At 40.7% G+C, this 8,428-nt stretch overlaps 1 pseudogene; it reads right to left on the reverse strand.

Annotated features, from left to right (window-relative positions):
* Positions 1 to 5,169: 5,169 nt before the first annotated feature.
* Positions 5,170 to 8,428, reverse strand: part of LOC101573082 — a 21,343-nt pseudogene continuing 18,084 nt past the window's right edge.

Below are 8,428 nucleotides of genomic sequence, written 5' to 3' on the forward strand. Positions count from 1 at the left end.
CTCCTGCTGCTGCTGCTCCTGCTGCTGCTGCTGCTTCTACTGCTGCTGCTGCTGCTGCTGCTGCTGCTGCTACTGCTGCTGCTGCTGCTGCTCCTGCTGCTGCTGCTCCTGCTGCTGCTGCTGCTTCTACTGCTGCTGCTGCTGCTGCTGCTGCTCCTGCTCCTGTTGCTGCTCCTGCTGCTCCTGCTGCTGCTGCTGCAGTTCCTCCTCTGCCTCCTGTTGCTGCTTCTCCTGTCTTTTTGCTCCTGCCTCTTTTCTATTTTTCAACACTGTGAGCTACTGCCCTCTAGCATGTGCCATTCTGCCTTGGAGTCAGCTGAGTATGGACTGAAACTTCCCCAAAGTGTGAGCTAAATCAACTTTCCTTCCTTAATTCTGGATGTTGGGTATGGGTAACCAAGACGACAAGGTAGCAAGATCCCCTTTCAATTTGGTAAATTAAACTCAACAGAGCACCAGGCTCACATGAGGGAGGGAGTTTGCTTCAGGATTGAAAAGTAAAAGAAGTGAGGAATTTGACTTATTCCTAAAGATCAAATCTTCCAGGAGGGGAGGAACACTGATGTAACTGGGAAAGCGAGGGCTGACTCAGTGTGACAGCTCTTCCGTGTCTTTGGGCATATCTGTGTAGCAGATACTCCATTTAGGGAAATCAACCTGTTATCCTTTCTGCACTATAACTTTGGGCTGGCATCTCCTGTGACTCTATCAAGTGTTAGACCACTAAATTCTAGGAACTTCTGAATGGTTCTAATACTTGTAAGTATTTGATAATGAGTCAGATAGACTTAATAATAGTTAAAGATAGAGTGTACTTACTTTTTAGAGGGTGATGGACTGAACCCATGATGTTCTTATTAATTTACATAAAACCCAGCTAATAATGGTGTTATATTTTCTTCATATTATATCCTTAGAATCTGAGAGATTGACAGAATAGGCAATTTACTTGTGTGTCCGTCATAGGGGCCATGGTGGAATCAAGATCCTGAGTCCTGCAAACTGCACCAAGAGAACCATATGTCGTGGGTGTCACACTGTGGGAGTCTGGACAAATGGAGGACTGGGGTTGGGTGGAACCTCACATTACCAGTGTGGCCATGGCTGTGGCTGTGTACCCAGGTCCTATATTTGCTCACATTCACTCACCCTCACACATTGATGATGGTTCGCTAGGAGACAAAGGAGAAGGCCTGTGCTGCCTCAGCCTCCGCACTAGCCCAATGTTCAACAGATTTACAGCACTCACCTCTTCAATTCTGAGTTTACATCAAGAAAATTAGTACCTACCACCAAAGTGGCAAAGAGGTCACTGAAGAGCTACAGTTCTATGATTCCGGGAATATATTTGTCTTACAAAATTGAGAATAGTAGCAAACTGGATGTGTTTGGCCACTTAACTCTTATGTAATTCATTTAAATGCCAAGTGTCAGCTTTTAAGATTTCAACTTTCTATTTTAATGAAATCAGAATAAAGACAGAGCATGCAGCACTACCATATACAACTCATAGAATAAGCAATGAAACCAGTGACTTGAGGTTCAGTGTTTATATTCAGCATGTTAAACCTGTTATTTACTGAAAATAGTGCTGTCTGATGATAACACTGAATGTAAAAGTCACTGATTATGGTAATACACAAAGATAGCCGATGGTCTGAAGACTGCAAACATGCCAGGCAGTCACTGAAGACCAAATCGACAGATAACTGAACAGAACTCTGAGAAACTTTGAGAATGTGGGGGCCTCATATCATTCTAGAAGTAATTTCCTCAATTTCTTAAAGACAATTATCTCAAAACCTTGGCATGAATTAATTGCAAGTTGCTAATCTTGTCTTAACATTTATGAGAAAATTCTGCTTCCAATGCCAGTGTCAATGATTTTCTGTACTAAGACTTTACATAAAAGGCTCATACTGAGATTAGGCATGGTGATGCGCTTCTGTAATCCCAGCATTTGGGAAGCTGAAAAACAAGAGGACCACTACGAGTCCAATCTGCGTGGTGAGCTGCTATAGACTTTGTCCTATTGTCCTATATACATTAAAAAAAAATTAAAAGTTCATATCACCCTGAAATATTTTATAATGGTGACATTCAACGTTGAAGTGCCAGTGGTTTTGTATTCTCTTTTGGTCAAGTTTCTATAATCTTTCAAAGAATCACTTTTAGGTTTACAAAAATAAATATTTGTCAAATGTTCAATAAATATTACACAAATGCAAAGTATCTAAGGCCCATCATGTGCAAATAGTTCTATAATCTCAAGTAATGTTTTTTTTTTTTTTTATTTTAGGGAAGTGTCTACAGCATATTCAGGGTCTCATTACTAGATCAGAGTTGGAGTGATCTGCCTGTTTACAGCCTCCCAAGAGCTGGGATTACAGGTGTGCACCAGCATGCCTAGCATCAATTGCCATCTCAGCATGCCCCAGGGCCAGGGCCAGCACGGCAGGCTCAGGGATTGAACCTCCCTGGCCCCTGCGTCCACTTGCAGGTGCTTTAGTCCAATGAACTATTTGGCTGGCCCTCCAAGTAATGTTTTAGGAACTAGTACTTTTTTTTTTTTTTTGGAACTAGTTCTTGATGACCTCTTCAATAATCAAGAGAAAAAATAAGATTAGAAGTTTAAGAACTCTCCCACAAGACATATTTATAAGATTTTCTCGATGTGCTATTAAATAAGTACTGTGTAAAAAATTATGGGCAAACGTGCATACAATAGTCTAAGCCTACACTAATTGAAAAAGCACCATAACAAGTGACCTCAAAACTGTCAAGTGTTCCTACTTTAGTAGTTTTGAACAGGGCACAATACATCTTAAAATCTATTGCATTTTAAGAATTTTTTCCACTCTAAAAATTTATTTAGATGCCATCCCAAGTGGAGAGGCACTTTCTTTTTATGTAAAAAAAATTTTTTTTACATTTTCTTTTTAGTAAGGGACAATCATCTTTGGAAAAATTTAGCATAGAGACTGTAAATATAGTGGAAACCAATGCAACTAAAAAACAATGAAAGCACTATTAAGAACTGATACTTGCCCTGCTGGCCCCACCCCTGGGGCATGCTGAGACAGCAGTTGAGACTGGGTGTACTGGCGCACACCTGTAATCCCAGTGCTTGGGAGGCTGAAAACAGGAGGATCACTATGAGTTTGATCAGTGTAGTGAGACCCTGTACTAAATACATTTTAAAGAAAATACACAGAAGAACTGACACTTGTGCAGTTTAGTGCACAGCTCCTACCTGTGAGATCTCAATTCTGTTATTCTTAGATTTACAAAGCCTACAAGTGTAAGTCATCTTAACATTTCAATGCAGCTGTAACAAAACAAGGTGAATCTGCATTAAAATAAAGCCTGCTGCATAGTCTTTTCAATTCATATTCTCTTGACCAAAAAAAAACATCAACAATGCTCCCAGTAAGGAGCTGGTGTATGTTATGGGTCGGTGCCAAAAGAAACGACGAGAAGACCCTATGAACATAGCTTCAGAGGTCTCCCTGAGATTAGTCTCTCTCCAAGTGAGCCCAGAGCCTCAGAAGCAGCTCACATTTATTGAGGAGAAAAGGAGGGTAAGGAATGTGCATAATTACTTAAGTGAATGCAAATTACTATCTCTATTGACTTCCACCATTTGCCTAACATTAGGTCAACGCAAATGATAGCTGATAACATCCCAAGCAAGGGATCAAAGAACAGGGCACCTGCAGGAGAAGCGTGTATCTGCAGCCTTGCATCCTAGTTTTCTGGGATTTCCAAGTGAAAGACAGCAGCTCTCCTTGGGCTCTGTCTATTGCTCCCTGCTCCCTTGGGACATTAGGCTTTTGTTTCATATCTATATGTATATAAAGAACAGAATCCCAACAAGGCCTGTATCACAGACTGGATCATTCCTGTGGATAGCCATTCTAACATTTCAATTGCATTATGGCCTGCATTAAAGAATCTAATTAAGTAGAGGCTCCCAAAGACTTTATCAGATCTTCAAACTTTTCCTGCAATAGTATACCCACAGATGACTAATTTAAGATTAGCAAACAGACTAAACATTAAATGAGGAATTATTATTGAATTTTATTTACTTGCATTAAAGCTAAAGACTGCTCTCAAAAAATGCTACACTTGTGTGCACACGTCACACCCATGACTGGAATGGCTTCTTATAGTTTAAAGGTTTGAAATGCCTATCCAGGAGAGAGTGAGCAAGTCAGAGTGTCAGTAGTTTGTCATATAGCAACTAAAGATGTCCTCCTCCCCACCAGGGTCTACAAGTATCAAAGTCCTAATACAGGCTGCTACACTAGGTATTTCTTTTTATTTATTGATGAACTGATTATCCCTGCTAATTGAATCATAACTGTGTGCCAAAGTTTGGTTGTAGTCCAAGTTCTGTAAATTTATCCAAACAATTGATATCTTGAGCATCACTGAGCCAAGAAGACATCAAATAATACATTCTCTGTCTCTCTGTCTCTGTCTGTCTCTGTCTCTCTCTCTCTCTCTCTCTCTCTCTCTCTCTTTGATTCTTTGATGGAACCAGAGATTGAACTCAGGCCCTTGCGCTTGCCAGGCAAACACTTATTGTGCTGAGCTATCTCCCCAGCCCCCCAAATAATACATTCCCTAAAGTTAAAGTCACAGAACACTAACAACACATACTACTCAACCACACAATTACAAATGCAATATGGGGTGGGATTAAGCAGGAGGAAAGTTAATCCGTACTATGGCAACTAAGTCTTCAACTTCTGAGTGGCACTCTCTCTATTTGTTCTGTTCATTTCTTATTATGGTTTTGAGGTCTTGGCACTTTGAGGAGAATCACAGTTGGTAATGTGCTGCATGTTCTTGAAGCTACTTGTTACAGTCTTTCTAAGGTTTCCATATAAGCTTGTATGAAAGGGTGATGACTGTAGCAAAGGAGATTCAGTTGCCACCAGTCAACCCCATGGAAGTCATAATGTCCACCACATCCATTACTATTGTAGGAGCCTCCATAGCAGCCTCCAGCAAAACCTCTTTTATTGCCACGACCACCACCTCCCCCACCACTGTGGCTACTGCTTGCTCAAGTGCTACTACTGCAAGAACTGCCGGAACCACTACTTTGTTGATAGTTTCTGTTACCAAATCTTCCACTGAATCCCTTAGAACACCCACAACTGCTCCCTCATAATGGTGTTCAAAAGCCATAATTTTTGGCGGGGGGCTGGCTCCGAATGCCTTCAGGGCATGTTTGGCTGGCTGGAGTTTTGGGGATCGAACCACAGCAACCTGAGGCTGACTGCTTTGTTGAAGCAGTCACTTAAACAACTGAGCTAAGGGGCAGGCCCCAAGGGGCTCAAAAGCCATGTTTTCCAACCAAGAAAACTTGTTTAGTGCTAATTAGAAGATCAAATAAGTCCTTTGTGATTCTTGCCTTTCTTTTTTAAGTAATGAGGTAGCAAGGCCAAGGTTTCCTAGGTGTCCTATATGGTCAATGCGATGCATACAAAGTGAGCAACATGTTTCACCTTTGAAATGTCTACACTTTTTGCTGCCACAGCCATGGCCACTACAGTGGGGCTTTTCCCCGAGCAGAACTGGTGAAGCGCTTCCTCTCTATCTCTTTATGATTGGCCTCCATGAGTACTGGTACAAGCAAACCTTTCATGGTATAAGAACTCCTGCAGAGAATCGGCACCCTTGTTGGCTTCCACAATCACTAAAGTCAGTGAATCCTTCCCTGCTGCACATAAGAGATCAAGCAGAAGTGACTGTTTATGTAACTCTTTCACCCAAACTACTTTCTGTGTGGTATTCTCAGAAATAAAGCCTTCCCTACCTACAGTCAGAAAGATACATTTATTCATCAATGTCATGAGCGAGCATCCATCTCTTCTTAGGAAAGGCAGCACTAAACATCATAATACAACGCATACCCTTTTGTGGCATAGTATCTTGTTCAGCCACACGCTGTGCCTGAGGTTCAAATCCTATATCCAGTGTCCTATATCTGGAGAAGTCTAATCCAGTCTTTCCTCTTTCCATGATATCCACCAAACATCCTGGAGTGGTGACAAGTAAGTGGCGTCCACACTCTAAGTCTCAAATCTGCTGGCCAATATCAGCACCACCATAAACTACACACACACAAAAAAAACCCTCTAGACCAGTATGAACGTTTTCTGGCGTCCTCATAGGTCTGCACTGCCAATGCTCTTGTTGGGGCTAACACCAAGGAGACTGGGTACTGTTTGCTGTGCTCATACCTTCTATTTTTCTTTGCAACCTTTAAAGCCTCTCCTGGGCCATTTGTATATATCTGTCTCAGGATTGGGTGAAGGAATGCTGCAGATTTTCAGGCCCTGTTTGAGCACAGGCCAGTAAGTCTCTTTTTTCTTTAATAATTGGAGTTGCATTATTTTGCACTGGAGTAGGACGAGTATAACAAATACATTCATTGTTCTCCATGGTAAGCTCACCCATCTCAGCATCTCTGAAATTTTCAATATGTGGAGCGCAGTTATTGCCAGTTGCCTCTACTGGCATATCATTGTACTCCTCAAAGTTAATCCCAGTATTTCCTCTAGCGAAAAGCTCCTGTTCTGAGCATTCACTTGGTGGAAGTGGATTTGGCCAGTCCTCTTCATCTGATCTGTCACACCAATCATTATGTCTGCTACATTCAAATTTGCCAAAGCCGGCACTGTCGCGACTGCCAATACTATCCATGATCATCAGATCTTCCCCGGGATCCACTTCCGCCATCACTGAAGTAACTACACTCTCCTCTTGAATCCCGAGACCCCACACTGCTACGTGCATCCTCATCCGTACTGCAACTCCGTCCTGAACTTTCCTTATAGCACAGCCCTTTGGGTGCTTCTCTGCTCTTTAAATGTGGAGGTGTGTAACATCCATCGCTAGCCAGACTTGCTCCTCCACTCCCATTATCAAAAGAGTTCAGGTCTAGACCAGCAAACGCTGCTTGCTGGCACCAAGCATATTACCCATGGCCACATAACTCATCCACACTCTGGCTTCAGGGCAGCTTCACCAGATTATGAATCAGTGAACTAAAACCCTGAAGCTGAGATGATTTAGTTCCACCTAACCAACGGTGTCTGGCGTAGAGTCCATTTTGGAGAACAGAATACATCTTCGAATTTTCAGTTGGGAGGCAAAATGAGGAAGGTGGGCAGAAAGCCAGCTTTTAGATTAATGTGTTGGTAGTTCTTCTAGAGCTTAGAAAAGTAAATTTTAACTTGACTCTTTATCATTTTTTTTTTTTTTTTTTTTTTTTTTTTTTTTTTAGTGAAATTACTTGATTTTATTTTACACTAGGTGGTAGGCACAAAGCAATCCTCCTTAATAAAGTTGACAATTGGCTTCACTAAGAACATTTTTAATAATGCATATTAAGAAAAGTATGCATCTTACAAATTTTTATGCCATCCAAATATATAGCAGTTTGGAAAACAACATTTAGAAAACAAGAACCAATGTAAAAAGACAGAGTAAAACAACTACAACAGTACAGTTTTTATGGCTCAAATTCTACAGTTTTCTTGTTTCTCTCTAGTTTTCTTACTGCATCATCAGTGTCAGAAATCTGTTCCTTCAGCTGGCTCCAGGGCTCTGGATTTAAAGAAATAGCTTTTCTTCTTAGTTTCCTACTTTTCTGTCTCTCTATGTGGACTTTATAAGGAAAGTAACTTTAAGGTGACCAATCTGCTTTTTTATTTTAGTTTATGCCTTTTTAAACCTTTGTCTATAAAATCAACCTCTTTTGCTTTGATATTGGGACACTTATTCTATTTTATGGAATGAAGCATGGTTTGGTTCCAAAACCAAGAAAAAATCCAAACAGAATCTTTAGATTATTGATTAATTTCTGTTCACAATTAAAAAAAAAACAAAACACCGAGGCAAGATGACACACACCTGTGATCTCACAGGGATCACTGCAAATTCAAGGCCGGCCTGGACTACATAGGGAGACCCATCTCAAAAGAAAGAAAGAAAGAAAAAAAAGAAAGAAAGACTTTTCACTAAATTGCTATTTTTAAAAAAAAATATCATTAAGGTAGAATAATAGTAAAAAGTTACTCTTCACGTGGGATGAAACTTTGGCCCTTTAAACATTCATTTATGAATAAATACATTAATAACATTAATTAAACAAGCATTTCTTTGGGATCTTTGGGGGTTCTGAAACCGATTTGAGAACTGCTGATTTCAAGGCCTAGGAGGAGGGTGTGGCAGGAGGTTCCCTGCAAGTTTGAAGCCAGCCTGGAGACCAAGTGAGTTCAAAGCCAGACTGAACTGCATGGTGAGACCTTGTGTCAAAAGACCGAAGGGGGGGAAAAAAAAAAGAAAGAAAGAAAGAAAGAAAGAAAGAAAGAAAGAAAGAAAGAAAGAAAGAAAGAAAAAAGAA

Source organism: Octodon degus, unplaced genomic scaffold (genome assembly GCF_000260255.1).
Source record: "Octodon degus isolate 3935 unplaced genomic scaffold, OctDeg1.0 scaffold00074, whole genome shotgun sequence".
In the NCBI taxonomy this organism is placed as follows: domain Eukaryota; kingdom Metazoa; phylum Chordata; class Mammalia; order Rodentia; family Octodontidae; genus Octodon; species Octodon degus.